The following is an 18,355-nucleotide window of genomic DNA, read 5'->3' as shown; positions in this document are numbered from 1 at the left end:
AGAACCTACAACCAAGATTACTTTATCCAGCAAAGCTATCATTCAGAACTGAGGGTCAGATAAAGAGCTTCACAGATAAGGAAAAGCTAAAGGAGTTCATCACCACCAAACCAGGATTATATGAAATGCTAAAAGGTATCCTTTAAGAAGAGGAAGAGGAAGAAAAAGGTAAAGATACAAATTATGAACAACAAATATGCATCTATCAACAAGTGAATCTAAGAATCAAGTGAATAAATAATCTGATGAACAGAATGAACTGTTGATTATAACAGAATCAGGGACATAGAAAGGGAATGGACTGACTATTCTTGGGGGGGAAAGGGGTGTGGGAGATGCGGGAAGAGACTGGACAAAAATCGTGCACCTATGGATGAGGACAGTGGGTGGGGAGTGAGGGCGGAGGGTGGGGCAGGAACTGGGAGGAAGGGAGTTATGGGGGGAAAAAAAGAGGAACAAATGTAATAATCTGAACAATAAAGATTTAATTAAAAAAAAAAGAAAAGAAACTCCTAGGAACTCTGACATTTTATCATATTTTCATTCTTTCTATAGCAATTATCACTCCCTGATATTTTTTATTTTTTGATGAACAACTGCCTCTCCTTTAGAAGCAAGCACCATGAGAGCTGTGACAAGTGTCAGTTCTCTGCCATATCTTTTCAGCACCTACAATGTCTACAGGTATCTCAGTAAATGTGTGAATAAATAAATGTGAATAAATGAGCTTAGGAAATAGAAACAACACTTATCTTACTTAATACTTATCTAACTTAACACTTATTCTTTGGCTAGAAGGCAAAGATTAAACTGTACTTCCTCCAGTAATACCTGGAATAACCTGTTTAGGGTAGAGGACAGAGTAAGAAGGTCCAGACAACTAAATTTCCCAGGTTCAACTGTTCACACACCCTAGTAGATCATATCTCAATGATAGCGAACCTTTTGAGCTCGGCGTGTCAGCATTTTGAAAAACCCTAACTTAACTCTGGTGCCGTGTCACATATAGAAATTTTTTGATATTTGCAACCATAGTAAAACAAAGACATATTTTTGATATTTACTTTATATATTTAAATGCCATTTAACAAAGAAAAATCAACCAAAAAAATGAGTTCGCGTGTCACCTCTGACATGCATGTCATAGGTTCGCCATCACTGCCATATCTGGTCCCCTCTCTTTTCATTCTCTGTGCATCTCATCCATACCATGGCCCAAACAAGATATTAGAAGCACCCATATCTAGAATGATAACAATATTTATTGAGTTATCATGTATTAGCACTCTATTAAATGTTTGTCCACTAGATCATTTAATTCACACAACAACCCTATGAGTTAGGTACCGTTATCCCTTTTTTATCATTATAAAAGCTGAGTCTTGGAAGGTTAAGTGCCCTGTCTAAGGTCACACTAATAGGAAGTAGCAGGACTAGGATTTTAACCCAAGTCTGGGCCTGTAAACACAGAAATATTTTTTTGTGCAAGTGTGGATATCTCTACCAAAAGTCCAAGGTAGCTCAAGTTGAAGATGCCCCAAACAGACTCATATGCCACCTCAGTCACACTCACATGCCACCAACCCAGACCAGTCATTTTCCACATTTACTGTTTTACTGAACGAATCATCGCCCACACATCTGCCAAAATCCAAAACCCTAAGAGTCATCCTGGACAGTTTTCCTTCAGTTTGTGTCCATAACCAATTAATCACTAATTCATTATTAGTTGATCTGCCAGATAACTCACAAATCGATTTAAAACATTATGCCCTTTTATAGCTTACAACCTGGTCCCTCACCTCAGTTTATTCTTCACCCGGCTATAAATGCCTTCTGAATATGTCATTCTGATCAAGTCATTTCCCTTATTAAATTTTTATTAAGTTGCCTACAGGATACAATGATAATTTCTTAGTATGACACACTGAGTCACCTGTGCCTGGCCCCTCACCACTCCATCTGTCATCTCCTGCCACTCCTCTAAAACATCACACACTTAGTTCACTGTTCTCCACATATACAAGGCTCTTCCATTCCTCTGGGCCTCCGTACACTCCATTTTACTTATCACCCCCCCTCCTGGTCTGTCTTGTAAACAAAGAACTCAAGATAAAGACCTCGTCGATAATGGGCTCCTAAGAACAAGAAAGGAGGTTTCAAGAAGACTAGGACCTATCTTGGTAATAAATTAAAAAACAAAACAGGTTTGTCTGAAGTTGATATCATGGCGATATCAACATGTCAGCAGCTAGAGAAACTCCAACAATATATTTTTACATAAAAGGAGAACAGAAGGCAATAAAATATTTGACAACAAAGAATAGAATCTTTCAAAATGTATACAAGTGTCTGGATTCTGTTTCTGCTCATTTTCTGGTATGTAGATTGTTTCTGAATTAAAATGATAAATTATAAACTCATGATGCATTTAATTTTGTAAATATATTTATTTTCTTATCTGTCTACTGAAAAGGCCTTGAAGCAAAGACTAACCCACTAGCAATGAGCATCCCTAACATCCAGATTGTGGTCCCTAAATACCATTTCTCACTAAAAGGAATTAGGGGGGGTAGGAAGGACTGGAGGGGTCAATGGGGGAAAAGGGGAACATATGTAATACTTTCAACAATAAAGAATCATAAAAAAATAATAAAATAAAATTAACCCCCCCCCCCAAAAAAAAAAAGGAATTAAGATTCCCTTGGGAAATAGTTGATTCCAGGATGGGGCAGGAAATATACAAAGTACACCTAGAATATCTTGTTATACCAATAATCAAAGACTATTGATCATCAAAAGGATGCAGAAGCCATCTTAAAAAGGCCCCTACTGGCCAAAGATGAAATAGTTTGAGTATCAATAATGACAATAGCTTCAATGGACTGAAACACATCAAATTTGTTAAAATGTGTGAGTTTATAATGATTTTTTTAAATCATAAGTCACCCTTGGAGGATACTAGGGAATAAATTCATTATCATGACAATTGGTAAGTGGAATGAATTCACATCTACCCTGCCTTTACTAAATGAACTATACTTCAGGGTAATCAAATAGTTGATGAGGAGAAGATTCCCTTTATAGAAACTTTCCAACCAATATATGAAGAAGAAATGGCAGAAGTAGGATAGCTTCATTGTGTAGCTCCTAATGAATAATAGATCTAGGCAATCATCATCAATGGCTGTTAACATCACAAAACATCAACAGCTAGACCTTATGTTCCTCCTGCTGGAACTACAAACTTCCTTCTATAAAATATTCTTGACCCCCCAAAAATGTTTAAATCTGAGCAAGCCCACAAATGTGTCAATTTATAAAGAACAATAAAAAGTTAAACAACATGGGAATGTAAGCAGCAAAACTCAAACTTCCCAACAAATAAACTGTAAGAAAGAAAGAGATTGAGGAGGAATTAAAAATTAAAGATTTAAGAAACATATCAATCAACTGAAATAATTGGATTTAATTTGGATCCCAATTCAAATTAACAAATTGTAAAAAGAATGAGCAAGAGAAGTGGGAAAATCTGAAAACCAACTACATATTTCATAATGTTAACAAATTACAGTTATTTTTTATTTTCGTGTGATAACATTGGATATTTATGCTTTAAAAAGAGTTCTTTCAGATATATTCTGAAATATTTAGAAATGAAAATATATAAAATTTGCTTTTAAAACACTAGAGAGATGGAAAAGAGGTGGCTTTGTAAACAAAATAAGATTGGCTGTGGTCATTATTGAGCTGGGTTATATGTGCCAAGAGCCATTAAACTATTCTATCTACTTTAATGTGATTTTAAAATTTTCCACAATAAAATGTCAAAAAATAAATAAACTTAAGAACGACATACAAGGAATATTATAACTGAATGGGTTTAGGGCAAAAATTCTTGCTTTTCAGATGAGAAAACTAAAGCCTAGACAGGTTAAGGGACTTGTCCAAAGCCGTAAAGCCCATCAACAGCAAAACCATGGCTCACACTCCAGTTTTCAGTTTCCAAGTCTTGCTCTCCATGTGAACAGGAGAGTTCTATTCTATTCTGAAGAATCTCCTATCTCTTCTACTTTATAGGATTAATTCAGAAACATATTAAAGAGCCAGTTCTCTAATAAGTGTTTTATTTTTTCATTTGTCTGCTTTGTTTTGTAGATATTTCCCTTCAGCCTCTTTCCTCCACTGTGACAATTACATGGGATGTGTTCAGCAAATGGGCCAAAGTTGCACATTCTTATGGTCTGTCGCTCAGCTTTCCTGTTGGCATTGTAAAAAAACCTTCCTATTCCTTTTATAGTTTTCCCACAATCAGACCTTCCATTTATTAGGGTTTGTACTTCTGTCATATGCACAACAATTAGGATTCTCACAGTCTTGCCTCATTTTGGTATGTTCTATTTCTTTCTCCCTCGGGGTAAAAATACAGCATTTCTAACCTGTAAGATATGCACCTTTCTACAAGATTACACACCGTAGCAGGATTCTAATGAGATTCCTGTTAATTTCAATACAACAAGACACATCCCTGCAAACCTGCTAAACAATCAAAACTAGCACTTAACCCAAGAACTCCATAAAGCCAACTAACAAAGGTAATTTAGGGGTAATAATAGTAATAATAATAGTTAACATGTACCGAGCACTTGCTATGTTTCAGGAACTATGCTGGTGCTTGCTGGGTATAATCTCATTTCAGCCCCATAAGAACTAAAGGAGGTAAATTTTATTACCCTATTTTAATTACTACTGAGAAAAATGAGGTTTTGAGAAACTAAGTACCCTACCCAAGGTCACACATCTATGTACCATAATTCTATAGGTAGTTATTGACGTGTTGACACTCATTACTATGTAACCACGTTAATAAAGTATTTTCCATGAATATCAGTAGTTCATACATTGTCCAAAGACCAAAAATGTGATTAATTTGGTTTGCTACCTCAATAACCTTTCAAATTAGATCCCTCAATCTCTATCCCAGAGAGGCAGCAAAATATAATACTATTAAGTATGTATTCCTAGTCAGAGAAGGTAAATAAATTTGTGAGTTAAGTAGTATACATCAATGCAGCAAAAGCATACCAAGCCAAAAAAAAAATCTTTACACTGATGATATATCATTATCTCACAATTACCATTTTATGTTATGACACCCAACTTGATGGTGCCAATATATAAAAGTATGTTTTGTTTGACAATTGTTTCTTTTTTTAATATATTTTTATTGATTTCAGAGAGAAAGGGAGAGGGAGAGAGATAGAAACATCAATGATGAGAGAGAGTCATTTATCGGCTGCACCCTGGACACCCCACACTGGGGACTGAGCCCAAAACTAGGGCATGTGCCCTGACCAGGAATCGAACCGTGACCTCCCGGTTCATAGGTCAATGCTCAACCACTGAGCCATGCTGGCCAGGCGACAATTGTTTCTTATGTATGTGTTTCATTTTCCCCAACTAGTTAGCATAACACTAAGCAGACAGTAGGAACTTAAACACTTATTACCTGTACTACTACATATTTTTTTATTTATACCATTTCGTGCATGCCTATGATATTCTTCACATAAATTATAAAGATAAATGTTTTCCCAAGATTGACAGGAATTGAGTATCAAGACACCATCTTGCCTGTAAGATGCAGTTCTTTTAAAGAAAAAAATGAAAAGCCTTTAAAACTATCATCATCCAAATGGAGTCTACAATTGCAAAGGCTCTGAAATCATGCTTAAAGTGACTTTAACTACACCCACAGTAATGTATATACACAGAGAGAGAGAGAGAGAGAGAGAAAGCGAGAGAAAGAATATCCTAAATCCCAGAAAATTTATTCAAATAAGGAGGGGAAAAAATATTATCATCCATACTGATACATGAAAATTAATTGGAGAATTTTCCCTCAAATTAAAAATTCAAATATATTTTCATAGAATCTATTAAAAAGAAACTATATCAGCAGTTACGTCTATATCCCAAGAGTCAACATTTTCTATAATACAAATGAAGCTCACGTTTTGGGATGCCCCTTAAAATCATTAAATAATAAAGAGAATTACCACTGTTATCTATTTATCATTTTCAGGAACAAAATCAAATTATAAGTGACAGAAATATTAAACACACTCTATGAGTAGAAAAGAAAATAAAAATCCAGCCAGACTCTCACATAAAACCAATTCCTGATAGTAAGATTCCCACACTCTAAATAGCAGCACTACGTCAGCCTGCGAAAGGACATTTTGGGCAAAAAACACAAAAATGTTCAGTACTAATCTCTTTACAGAGACTAAATATCATCTCAAATTAAATTCAGATAAATGAATAACTCAGTTGACTGATACATTAACAAGAATCACCTTTAGCCTTATTCCATTGCCAAGAGAAAAATATTTAGTTAAGTAATATCACCAACTTTATTTAATAGAGATTAATGAAACAAAAGGAACCTAAGTAAGAAAGATATCAAATAAATTCCAGTTATCAATAAAAATATTTTTTTAAAACATAGCTAATGTAAACATCTGGTTTATTTTATAATTAGATATCAATTAATTATTACAAAGTACATTTACCAATACAAAGTGATAAAAACTGCTTTTTTTTTTTTTTTTTTTTTTTTGCTAAGAATGTGATAAATCCTAAGAGAAGATCTAACCATACTTATGTCTTTGGTATCTCTACTGATGGTGAAGACACTGACTCCAAAAACCAAAACAAAAGTTGTCCATTCAGTGTATCTTCATTATAAAAACGTGGATTTCTTTTAATATACTTATCTCCCTCATTTTTTCAGCTAAACAAGTATTAAGATAAATTTACATTTTTTTCCACAATCCAAACAATGGCAAAGGAAAATAATTCAAAACATTTCATCTAAGAACTATTTAAAAAAAAAAAAAAAAAAAAGCTCTTTTCACCCCTGGCTGCTTGAAAACTGACCACCATCATGAATGACACAGTAACTATTCAGACCAGGAAGATCATGACCAACAGACGACTTCAGCAGAAACAAATGGTCACTGATGTCCTTCACCCTGGGAAGGCAACAGTACCTATGACAGAAACTCCGGAGAAACTAGCCAAGATGTCTTAAGACCACAGCTGATGTCATCTTTGTAGTTGGATTCGGAACCCATCTTGGTGGTGGCAAGACAACTAGCTTTGGCATGACTTATGATTCCGTGGATTAACCAAACAAATGAACCCAAACAGACTTATAAGACATGGCCTGTCTGAGAAGACCTCCAGAAAAAAAACAATAAGGCCAAGAGACATATGAAAACATGCTCAAAGTCACTAATCAGATGTAAATCAAAATGACAATGAGATGCCATCTCACACCTGTCAGAATGGCTACCATCAACAAATCAAAAAACGAGACAAATGCTGGCGAGGATGTGGAGAAAAAGGAACCCTCATGCACTGCTGGTGGGAATGCAGACTGGTGCAGCCACTGTGGAGAACAGTATGGAGTTTCCTCAAAAAATTAAAAATGGAACCCCCATTTGACCCAGTGATCCCACTTCTAGGACTATAACCCAAGAAATCAGAAACACCAATCAGAAAGGACATATACTCCCCTATGTTCATAGCAGCACAATTTACAGTAGCAAAACTTGGAAACAACCTAAGTGCTCATCAGCAGATGAGTGGATTAAAAACCTGTGGTACATCTACACAATGGAATACTATGCTGCTGTAAAAAGGAAGGATCTCCTACCATTTGCAACAGCATGGATGGACCTGGAGAGCATTATGCTAAGCGAAATAAGTTAGTCAGAGAAAGATAAATATCACATGATCTCACTCATTTGTGGAATATAATGAACAACATAAACTGATGAACAAAAACAGATCCAGAGACAGAAAAGCATCGATCAGATGCTCTAACCTCAGAGGGAAGGTAGGGGAGGGTGGGGGTAAGGCAGGGAGATCAACCAAAGGACTTGTATGCATGCATATAAGCATAACCGATGGACACACACACTAGGGGTGTGAGGGTATATGTGGGGAGTGGGGGTGGCCAGGGAGAGGTCAATGGGGGGAAAAGGAGACATATGTAATACTATATGTAATACTTTAAACAATAAAAAAAAAAATTAAAGAAAAAAACAGTGAAAAGAACGTAAGATCAGAATGAAGAAAATCAGGGGACTGCAAAGGTCAAGGTTGATGCTAGCAAAAAAAAAAGGAGCAAAGATTTTTCAGTGACTTTACTGTGGTGCTTATACCGATCCTTCATTAGAGGATTAATAAACTAAGAATTTTAAAAAAAACACACATTTTGTATCTGGGGGAATTGGGCCAGGTTCAAAATTTTTCTGTAGCTAATCCAAAAATAAATAATTGAGAATTTACCATGCTTTTCTTTTTTTAAGTGTTTTTATTTATTTTAGAGAGAGAGAAACGTCTATGTGAGAGAGAAACATCAACCAGGGACCAAACCCGCAACCTGGGCATGTACCCTGATTAGGAATCAAACTGGAGTGACCTTTTGGTGCATGGGACGATCGATGCTCAGCCAACGAAGCCACACCGGCCAAGGCTACCATGTGTTTTTCTAAGAATAAAAAAAAACTAAGGTGAAGCTGGCATTATTTTGTTGAAAACGTTATTTCTATTCATTTGTCGAATTTTACCAGAAATCGAAAACTTCCTAAGTGCATGAAAAGCCAATGCACAGAGAGTGGTTTCTGTTGCAGACCTAAATTCAATGGGCTTGACAAAGTGATTAGAGATGTTCAGCTTTTGTCATCTCCACACAGTTTAGACTAAGCAATACACTCCTCCATCATCGCTCAGGGACTATCACTTGGTCTGATGGTCTCATGGCCTGAAAATACTTGGTAACAGACTTATCACAAAATCATGTACCAATACCAAGTTTCCCCCGATACAGTCAGGTTACAAAGCCAGCTTTATGTTTTTAATTAATACTAACTTTGCACCAGAGGTACATAAATATCTGTAACACTCTGGGAATATCATTAGAGCCAGACGAAATATCAGGAAATGTAGCAAAAGTGGTCCTTCTAATTTCTGGGTTAACATGGCAGCAGACAGCAATCCCTGTATGCTTTCTCTCAACATCCCATCAAAATACCTACAGAGGCATGTAATAAACATAAAAAAACTGGGGGAGGATGAGGGAGAGGGGAAAATCACTTAAAGGGAAGATAACATCACATTCCATGTTTAGTGGACAATTTCCACCAAAAGCACAATTGGTGCAAAGGATTAAGCACATTCTTGAATGATAAATCATGTGTTCTATTCTGAATCAGAATCATACAGGCTAGAGATTAGGATAGACTGCCATAGCTTTACCAGGCCCTAATTAGTTAATTGATACTTTTTATATGGCAATTAGCAAAATATTTAGAATTCTAAGGAAAGATTTTCAGAGATTTGGGGGGTCAAAGATATTTTTTTTAACAAAGTCCCTTTTAATTTCTATGTTAAGGTATTACCTGCACTGGTTGCTTTTTTTTTTTCAGCTCTTGCTGATGAGTTTTTAATTTTTTTAATTTTTGTCTTATTGTACCTATTAGATGTTTGTTTGAAACATACAAAGAATGGAATCATCACCCTACTATCAGCACACCTGGTGAAGAGAGGTTCATTCATGGAAAATTTCCATGGAGCCAGCCCCGTGACTACATCCCTAAGAGACAAGGTGACCAGACTCTTACAATTGAGATGACTGATCATGATGATAGCTAATTCTAACACCCTTTTTTCCTCTCATTTGGAGCATTAGGAGCCAGGCTTCCATTATTTAATAAAAACATAACTGCTATAAAGTAGTTTATATACATAGTACCCCAAAGAGTAAAATAAAATAATTTAACAGAGCAACTCTTGCTTTCACGTGTGTTTTTTTTTTAATTGTGTAAATTGTTCTTGGAATATAAGTCCCTAACCATGCAAGACTCAAGGGACACTAGTGACAGTTTGTTAAGCTATTTTTTTTCTATAAGGATTAGTGGCAAATAGCTAAACATCTCTGGCCATGTTATAGTAATCATAATGTTATGGTATAGTAATCATTATGGCACTTAATGTTAGGACCTTAGAATGTAAGACTTAAAGCATGTAACCCTGTGTGGACTGTTATAGTAATTACTAGAGGCCTGGTGCACAAAAATTTGTGCACTCGGGGAGGAGGGGGGGTCCCTCAGCCCGGCCTGTGCCCTCTCACAGTCTGGGACCCCTTGGGAGATAACGACCTGCTGGCTTAGGCCTGCTCCCGGGTGGCAGAGGGCAGGCCCAATCCCTAGGTGCAGCCCCTGGTCGGGCTCAGAGCAGGGCCGATTGGGGAGTTGGGGCACCGCCCCCTGTCATGCACAGAGCAGGGAGATTGGGAGGTTGTGATGCCACCCTCAGTCACGCTCAGGGTAGGGCCGATTGGGGGGTTGGGGCACCGTCCCCTGTCACACTCAAGGCAGGGTCGATGGGGAGGTTGCGGCACCACCCCCTGTCATGCACAGAGCAGGGCCCATCATGGGGGTTGGGGCTCTGTACATTGTCATGCACAGAGCAGGGCCAATCAGGGGGTTGGGGCACCGCCACTCTCACACTCAGGGCAGGGCCGATGGGGAGGTTATGGCTCTTCCCCGTCACACACAGAGCAGGGCCCGTGGCGGGGGGGGCGGGGGGGGGAGCTCTCCCCTATCAGGCACAGAGCAGGGCTGATCAGGGGGTTGGGGTGCCTTCCCCTGTCACGAACAGAGCAGGGTGGATAGGGAGGTTGTGGCCCCGCCCCCTGTCACACACAGAGCTGCAGGGCGATCAGGGGGTTTGGGTGCTGCCCCCTGTCACGCTGATCCCGGTGCCGGGAGGCCTCATGGCTCCGCTGATCCTGGTGCTGGGAGGCATATTACCCTTTTACTACATAGGGTAGAGGCCTGGTGCATGGGTGGGTGCCGGCTGGTTTGCCCTGAAGGGTGTCCTGGATCAGGGTGGGGGTCCTCACTGGGGTGCCTGGCCAGCCTGGGTGAGGGGATGATGGCTGTTTGCAGCTGGTCACACGCCCTTCAGAGTAGGGGTCCCCACTGGGGTGCCTGGCCAGTCTGGGTGAGGGGCGAGGGCTGTTTTCAGGCTGGGGGTGACTGAAGCTCCCAACTGCTCCTTTTTTTCTTTTTTCTTTTTTTTATTCTGGGCCAGCTTTAGCTTGAGGCTTGGCTCCAGCTCTTAGGTTTCTGGCCTTTGCTTACAATGTTGCCATCCTGCTGGCTGAAGTCCCGCGGTACTTGTTAAAATGTTTCAAACTGCCAGCTCAGAGGCCTGCAGCCCCAGGCGGGGAACGTTGGTTTCCTCCTTCACTGAGGCAACCAAGCCTCATGTTAGTTTCAAGCTGCCTGGCTGCCGGCTGCCATCTTGGCTGACAGTTAATTTGCATATCTCGCTGATTAGCCAATGAAAAGGGTAGCGGTCGTACGCCAATTACCATGTTTCTCTTTTATTAGTGTAGATTATAGTACCTAATGTTAGATATAGGAATACTGTGTGAGACCCAGGAATGCACCCTTGTAACCCCACTAGTACTGGTAAACAACCTATCTGATGGGAATGCCCAAAGCCTGTACACACCCATAGATTAGCAGACCCCGGGTGGATCCACATATGGCAGCCGCTGATAACACACACACCAACAAAGACCACGCCTACAGAGGGGTATATACCAGACAGTCTGATTGACCCAGCAGCACACAGCTCTCCTGTCGACAGAGCGTGAGGACCTGTGTGTGCTCACATCTCGGTTCCCAGCACGAAACTCTGCCCAATTAACCGTCGACGAAAGAGCCAGCAGCCAACGGCGCCGTCTACCCCTTTGTGCGTATCAGCGAGCATCGCCGGGTGGATCCTTCCCAGCGTCTGAGACCCATCAGGAACTGGTAAATAAACCCCCTGTGTGCTTGCATCTAACCTGTTTGTCTGTGTGTAATTTCTCAGGCTCGGCTCAGATCTCGGTGCTGTCTCTGTGAAAGTATCTGACCAGAAGGTATTGGCACAAGCCTCAAGCGGATGGTCCAGACGACCTGTGCATGTCCCACTTAGGAGCAGCACCTATATGGGAACCCCCCGCACTTTGTCATAGGTGACGGGCCTTAAATATATAAAAAATAGAAGCTATTTGGGACAGGCCACAAATGCAAGATTTTATAGGAGTAGCCTGGTACAGTCATTAATTCTAGAATCCATAAACTGCATGTAAACACACACACACACACACCAATTTTCCAGAACCAGAATTTAGGTCCTCCATCAGCCCATTCACTTTCCTGTTTCCACAGCCATTTATAGACTACCAGTTTCTAGTTCACACCAGAGGAGAAATTAAATGAGGATTTGAAGGCATGCACAGCATGCTGGGATGCTTTGATAACTAAGAAAATGCACTATGAGCAGGGTGGAGACAAGAATAATTCTGGAAGCAATTCATGGTGGGGGGGGGGGTTTGGCAGGAGGGAGGGCAGACCCCACACAGTGTCTGTGGCAGGAGCCTAATAATAGTATCAGTTAGTTAAAGCAAGAGACTAAAAACCTTGGTGCAACAAACCTCCGCTAAATTCAGAAACAGATTCTATACACAATTTACCATTCAATCTAATATTGAGAGAGAGGAAATACCAGCATCCCAGTGGACAGTCAGCATGGAAAGGAAACTCCACCAGGAATATCCTTGCATGTGGCCTAACCTCCTAGCTGCCCTGTAATCCCTTTTTCCTTCTTACATAAAAAGGGTACGAGCCAGGCATGATCCTTCATGCTTTCTTGTAAACTATCTATACATCTGCAACAAGACAAAATGAAAAATAAAACATTAAAATCCTTTTTAGAACACCCGGGTTTCCCAAAACAAGTAAGGAAAGTAAAACGGGCTTTCTCCTGTGGATGAAAGCTGTAAGAAAACTTTAATTTAGACCCATAATCTCTGTCCTACAAAAGGTAATTATAACCTGGTATTTCCTTAAGAGTGTGAACTGTGGGCTTCAGGCATCTACCTCTACCTACTAATGGAGAAATATCAGCTCCAAAATCCTGAACCATTCATAGCATAGAAGTGCCAAACCTTCAGGTATCTCTAAATATTATTTGCATTTGATAAGAAATAAATGGAGTGGGTCCAGAGACATGGAAGCATGGAACAGAGTGCAGAATCTAGGAGGGAAGGTGAGGGAGGGTGGGTAGATGGGAGGTAATCAACCCATGGACACAGACAATAGGGTGGTGAAGGCCTGGGGCAGGGGGTAGAAGCAGGCTGGAGGGGGTTATTGGGGGGAAAAGGGGGACATATATGTAATACTTTCAACAATAAAGATTTTTTTTTTAAATATATTTTATTGATATTTTACAGAGAGGAAGGAAGAGAGACAGAGAGTCAGAAACATCGATGAGAGAGAAACATCGATCAGCTGCCTCCTGCACATCTCCCACTGGAGATGTGCCCGCAACCCAGATACATGCCCTTGACCGGTATCGAACCCGGGACCCTTCAGTCCGCAAGCCGACGCTCTATCCACTGAGCCAAACCGGTTTTGGCAACAATAAAGATTTTTTTAAAGGAAGGAAGGAGGGAAGGGAGGAAGGGAAGGAAGGGAGGGAGGGAGGGAGGGAAGAGGGAGGAAGGGAGGAAAGAAGGAAGGGAGGGCATATGAAACTCTTTGACTAGTCAAGATACTATGGCTGAACCATAGTATCTTTAATCACAAAGATCAAAAGTAAATAATAGTCGCCCTAGCCAGTTTGGCTCAATGGATAGAGCATGGGCCCGCGGACTGGAGAATCCTGAGTTCGATTCTGGTCAAGGGCACAGGCCTGGACTGTGGACTCGATCCGCAGTACGGGGCGTGCAGGAAGCAGCCCATCAATGATTCTCTCTCATCATTGATGTTTCTATCTCTCTCTCTCCCTCGCCTTTCCTCTCTGAAATCAATAAAAATATATATATTTTTTAAAAGATACTATGGTTCAAATAATGGGCTGAAGGCTATATCGCACTAATGCTAAATAGAAAAAAATCATTAGCATTCCTGAAATAAATGTTATATAAATTTTATCTAACATTTATTTTTTTCACCTATTTAAGTATGACATTTCTTCTTATCTAGCATTGCTTCTTTAATTTATGATTTATTTCCCAGGCCTATTACTAAAAGAAGAAACAATTCAGTTCTGACAATAGAGTTTTTCTATGGTGGTTAAGTCTTGGCATGTTTATCTGGCACACGCTATGAAACATTTAACTTGTGAAGGTTCTAAAATAAGTACTGTTTTTACATTAACTAACATTGTCATCTTTTTCCCTCTTGCTGGCTTCTGGTCCCCAAAAGGTTCTTTAACTTGGGAGCCACTATATCCACATACTAGAAATCAGGGACCAAAGGTAAAACCAGCTGACTCTAGGTTCCCACCATATTCCTAGCCCAGGCTATGTCTTGCTTCTGGAATTTGAAAGCATTGAAGAAACAAACCAAACTCCTTTTCAGGTCTTGGATTTCTCTTTTATTGAACAATCAAGAAAAATCAAAGTATCTTGGAACTTGAATAGTTCAAACATACATTCAAATGAATAAAATCATGACATGAAGTGGTACTCACTCCATCATTTTGGGGACTCATTTTGTCTATGTTCCAATCCAGTAGATTTTCTTAATCCTACAGTTTCATAAGGAGTTTCCAAAGAAAACTTTAATAATGTTCCTTATCCCAGGAACAAGACAGGATTGGCTTTAAAGTGGTGTTTGCTATTGGAAAAATATATTTATTTAGAATTATATGTCTGGAGAAACTTGACCTTTTCATTTGTTTAAATAACTGACAATGTATAGGAAATGAATCAAAACACTTTTATCTTGGGAAATATTATATCTTCATACTAAAAACTTTGAAGACAGGTTATCTCAGGTTTACTCTGCCATCTGAAAAACATATTTCTTCAACAAAATAAATTTCAGCTAAGGCTTCCAACTCAGAAGATATCCTAAGTGCCAGAACACAATGCAGGTCATGCTATGAAATCTGTTTTGCTGCCCTTAGTTTATCATGCATTTGTGAGTACACAAGAAAAGGTAGAAAGGTAAATAAGACTTTTAGTAAGGATTTCCTGAGGAAGAAATGTCGTTTCACTATGTCATAGGGGAGGAGCAAACTACCTCCCCTTTACTTCAAGCCATATGAGAGATACTTCATAAAAAGTATCTGAAATCTTAGCCTGTGTTCTGAGATACCAAAGACCTGACATGTGCTTAAAATTATGTCAAAAGCAAGAGATGATGGTTACATCAGTTAAAGGCTGCAGAACTAACAGATCTGGGAGTGAACTGTACTTCCTCCAATGGTGAAGGAGCGGAAGGGGCGCTTTCCCTGTGGGCCGAGCAGACTATCAGGAGAGCAGAGCTAGTTCATTTAAAGGGAGTTTTACCCATCAGGGCTGCTTATAAGATAAGGTGACCTGAAAAGATAGACTCTTTATAAGGAACACGAACACACACACACACACACACACACACACACACACACACACACACAAGAGAGGCCGAAGGGTAAAATCTTCAGTCTGAGGTCTCTGAGGATCCTATAAAGCTCCCTTTAAGACAAAGAGCAACCAACTGAGCTTCAGCACACAGAAGGCTCCAATGCAGGGCTCCACCTACACCAATGATAAAATGGCTTTTTGGTACCCATTAACTCACTTCCATTTCCCTAAGAGGTCCTCATGAGACCAAGTAGAACCCTGCAATCTGTCCATTCAAGGACAGAGATTAAGAAAATGCCACTGGGAAATTCACAAAAAAACAAAAAGGCACTTTCCAAACTTCTTTCCTTAAAAAAAGGGGGGGGGGAGGGGTATAATTAAAGGGTATATGTACTGTTCCTACCATAAAATTAGTCTAGTCAAAAATATAATGTAATATTTATCCTTCCGGAAAGAAAGAATAATGAAGTTAACAAGAAAGAAATATTTTTAAATGTGGTATACCAAAGTCATACTGCTACATTTTTATAACTAATAACAAGCTCAGAGTATTCGAAGGAAAGAAGGTACAACTTTAAATTGTTAAGGAAAATATCGATAGAATTCTAAAAGTATAGAGAGGTACAGAATGGTGGCTTTTTAAAAAAAAAGACTTTTTAAAAAGTATAAATAGGTCCTTTCAGAGATTCTCTCTACCCAGTGGCATAAAGAAAATCCTAAAGTTCTCTCAAAATGAAATTCCTAGTGAATTATAACTTTTTAAACACTGCCCCCTAATGTCCATACTCAGCTTCCTCTAAAATGACAGAGGGATCATGCTAATAAAAAATAATCGGGTCCTTCCTCCTTTGTGATCAGTCTAGCATTTCTGTCCTGCAGACCAGATTTCACAGCCCGAGGCAATCTCAACCACACAACAGTCAGGATGCATTAGAGTAAATCTCCTAACCATTCTAAGATTGCTCACATAAGCAGTAAGGCCAACATGGGAGTGAGAACAGACTATTTGGGCTTGGACAGCACTGACGAGACAGCAATACCACTGGGAAACATCAGGAAAGTCTAGGATCCCAATCATAACATGTGCAACTTTAGACTGATCTAATCAGTCTTACTTAAAAATAAAAAAACAAACACTGATTACCAAGAATACCAAACTTTTAAAAGAGAGATGGCCCTTGCTTTATATACACACACAAACTCATGACTCATAAATGACCTTTGCTTCTAAAAGAATCTGTTGAAATTTAGACTCCCTGATGAGCACATTTTTTCATGATTTCCTCCATCACAAATATGACTAACAACCAATGAAAGAGAAGAGCAAAAATATATTATTCTCAACTACAGCTGTTCAGTGTCTTGTAATCACAAAATCCATGTCATCACTTAACAATGATATATGTCTGAGTATGAAAAGCATAGAGGCACTTAATACATTTAGTCGAGAAGCCTGAGTTTTAAACCCATCTGCCATTAAAGAGCTGTGTGAACTTAGGTACCTTAGCGGCTCTGGGTCTGTTTCTTTATCAGGAAATAAAGGAGACAGTACTATATGGGTGTTCTTCTAATGATTGTTAGATGTGCATGTAGGGAATTACAGAATTATGAGAGGTATTTTTTCAGACTACACATGCCTCTCCTCATCACCTCCTTATTACCCCATACCTGTTACTTAAAAGCATATGATACCCCCAATTTCCCCTGAGCTGAAAACTTCTGAATTATATTACCTATATCCGAGGTCCTTTGCCTCACTAAAATGTTAATAAAGGATCTGAGAACGGGAAGAAAATTTAGAGATTCTCCCGTCATAAGCCATGGCCCAGAAGAATTTCTGACTCTAACCACCATTAGTTATAGATGTGGAACTTGGGCAAGTGTGAGGCTTCCCACATAGATTAGCACTTTATTTGGCTAGGTGATTGATAAAATGCCTTGGCATTCCCAGTCTTCACCTCCTCAGAAGCCACCTCCTTGTCATGTGACTTTGTAGTTCCTGCCACAAGAGTAGAATATATTTCATGGCCCATTGATCCTGGGCTTGGTCATGTGATTTTCCATGACCAAAGGAACACTAGCAGATGTTACGTGAGGAGAGGCTGCAAACTTGCTTGTGAGACTGGGCTTGTTCTCTTTGTGCTCTTGCCTTTCACTAGGAGTAGGACGTGCATTTGGCAGCCACCGATCCAAGGAGTATAAGAGACATGTACAGCAAACCAGGCCCCAAACTGCAATATGGAGCCAAATCAAATCAGTTTAAATCAGCTGAATCCCAGTTGGCCCACATTCATGGGAAATGAGAAATAAATTCTTATTGTCATATAAGATTTTGCATTTGTCACATATGCAGTATTTTTATGGTAAGGGGGCAATTCAAAAGATAATATTTTACCTATTTTAATATTTTAGACCTCAACATTTCCACTGGACTGCGATATTTAAAGAAAAAAATTCTGCCTGGCCGAGTGGCTTGGTTGAGCTTCACCCTATGAGCCAAAAGGTCACTGGTTGGATTCCTGGTTAGGGCACATGCCAGGGTTACAGGCTCGACCCCAGTACAGGCTGTGCAGGAGGCAGCCAGTCGATATTTCTCTCACATCAATGTTTCTCTCTCCCTCTCCCTCCCTCTCGCTCTAAAATCAATAAAAACATTTTTTTAAACCTGATCTCATATTGATATATAGACAAGAAAAAGCTAAAGTAGTTCATCATCACCAGACCAGTATTATAAGAAATGTTAAAGGGACTTCTTTTAGAAGAAGAAGAAGGGGAGAGAGAAAATAAATATCACAATAAAATGACAATAACTATGTACCTGTCAATAATCACTTTAAAAGTACATGTATTAAATGCTCCAATCAAAAGACA

At 39.3% G+C, this 18,355-nt stretch overlaps 1 protein-coding gene across 3 annotated transcripts in view; it reads right to left on the bottom strand.

Annotated features, from left to right (window-relative positions):
- SUGCT (succinyl-CoA:glutarate-CoA transferase) overlaps window positions 1–18,355 on the bottom strand; it is a 554,158-nt gene that overhangs the window by 515,051 nt on the left and 20,752 nt on the right. The gene's annotated exons all lie outside the window — the stretch shown is intronic.

This window comes from Myotis nattereri (genome assembly GCF_964212035.1).
Source record: "Myotis nattereri genome assembly, chromosome: 11".
Classification (NCBI taxonomy): Eukaryota; Metazoa; Chordata; class Mammalia; order Chiroptera; family Vespertilionidae; genus Myotis; species Myotis nattereri.
The sequence above is the reverse complement of the archived record's forward strand: the minus strand, read 5'-3'. Positions and strand labels throughout refer to the sequence as shown.